Below are 2,128 nucleotides of genomic sequence, written 5' to 3' on the forward strand. Positions count from 1 at the left end.
GAAATGAGAAAGAAATAGATTGATCATAAGACATAACGGCGGGTTAATGTGAGTAAATGAGTTTTGAATGTTTTATGAGTAAAAAATGAAGAAAATTGTTTGTAAATGTGAAAGAATGAGCAACTTTTTTGGATTAAAAAAAATTAAAAAAACAAAGTGGATGCCAAACGGGCATCTTGAAAAGTTTGTACATGGGGTTTCCTCTTTTATTGGTATTTATAAGAAATTATAGTTATTTAGTGTTATTTAATTATTATAGTTAGGGTAGTCTTTGGTTCATAAAATACAACCAAATTAAAAATAATAAATAAATAATAATAATAATAATAATAATAATTTGTTTTGACCCCTTCCGATAAGACTTCCTCACTTCGTCCCTGGCTGTTGGGGTGGCTAAACCACTTCTTTTGAGCATGTTACTTATAGATGATTTGGAGGTGGACGAATCATTCTCTTGGCCACTAATGACTAATTTTGGGGTGGATTAGTCACTCCCATTGGCTAGTTTGGGTGGGGTGACTGAACCATCTCTATAATAAAGAGGGTGCCGACCTTGAATCACCTCGATCTTACCACTCTAATCCAAAAAGCTTTTCTTGTTGTCATGATTTGGACCATTCATTTTATTTCCGCAACATGCCATATAGCGTTAACATGTTCACTTTTCGACCATATAATTTTTTTTTTATTTTTTTATGGATATGCTAACATGCACGTTATGAAAGCCCTTTGTAATTAAACGAACGCGTACAGACAGACATCAAGAATTAAACCCCCAATAACGCGTTATAAAAGTCCTTTATAATAATTTATTTTTTATTTTAACATCCATTCTAAGCACATCCATGCATTTATTTATTCGTGCACCATAATTATAAAATTATTCATCATTATTTCCTAAGCTTTGTGAAGAAAGCTCATTGCAATGTTTCCACCTGCACCATTAGGATAAAAGCCACCAGATTTGTACTCACTGCCACTTCCATATATTATCCTCAAGATCTCTGGTGGAGTTCGAGCATATGACAGGGAATTAGAATCAGCGGAGAGGATGTTGCTGTTTGTAAGATGTTCAGCCCCAAGAAAGAGAGGTACTTGTATGCCTTTATCTTTGTTGCCACACATGCCCAACTTGTTTCTGAGCCCAGAGATTCTGTTTGTAAACTCTGCCACTGTCATGTTGTATGGCAGAACTTTTTGGTTAGCTCTCTCGTATAGTAGTGTTCTTATAACCGCATCCTGTCCGGTTTCCACGCCCAAAAGCGATGCAACCAACTACCAAGAAAGAGTGTTGATTAGTTATAGGGTAATATTTGCATGGTGAAAGAAAATGGTTTCAAATAACGAAGGAAAATAATCTTCACAAAATGTAAAATAGTTTATTGTAAACTACTTTCGACTGCTCTACAACATCTCCAAATAAGTAAGTGTGAGAGATCTACCTGTTCAAGCTGGTCTTGGGCTGCCCAAATATCTGCCTTGCTAGCTATGCGGGTCTTACAAGGACCCTCTCGCAATTATATGTCCAAATATCAAGCAATATGACCAGATAATTTCATTGTATCCCAATCTCACACCCCAAAGGCCATCTATTATCATTCCCAAATGTTTTATACTAGTATTTTATGTTACTAATAAAATATATTTATAAGTTAATATGATTAAATGAAAATATAAGAAATATTTACTAATATTCACGTCGAGACAAACGATTTTTTTTTTTTTTTAATAAGTGATATCTTAAAAAGAGTGATAGAGGTCTTACACTTGAAGAAGTTTTGTTGGAAATTAAGGTTTGGAACGATGCCAACATAACCCACAAGTCCTACATAGGGGATCACATAAGATGCTAAGAGACAGTGTACTGAGTCCAAGTAAGGGTCGAATGGAGGGCTCAATTTGAAACCAACTGCTTCATCAAATAGTTTTGCAAAATTCTGAGGGCTAAGATCCAACAGCGGCCTTGGAATTCCCCCTATTGTTGTAATTATACCCCTGAAAAATCGTTGTCAAAGAGCATCAATTTATTAAATATTATTCATCTGCCAAAACGAAATGACTAGTCAAATTAGGGAAAATGGAGGTAACTATAAATTAGTAAATGAAAATCAAATATGTTTTTCCGTAG

At 34.6% G+C, this 2,128-nt stretch overlaps 1 pseudogene; it reads right to left on the minus strand.

Moving 5' to 3' along the window:
- Positions 1-897: 897 nt before the first annotated feature.
- The window catches only part of LOC132169120 (ferritin-like catalase Nec2), a 1,568-nt pseudogene continuing 337 nt past the window's right edge, over positions 898-2,128 (minus strand).

The sequence above is a fragment of the Corylus avellana genome, chromosome ca2 (assembly GCF_901000735.1).
Source record: "Corylus avellana chromosome ca2, CavTom2PMs-1.0".
Classification (NCBI taxonomy): Eukaryota; Viridiplantae; Streptophyta; class Magnoliopsida; order Fagales; family Betulaceae; genus Corylus; species Corylus avellana.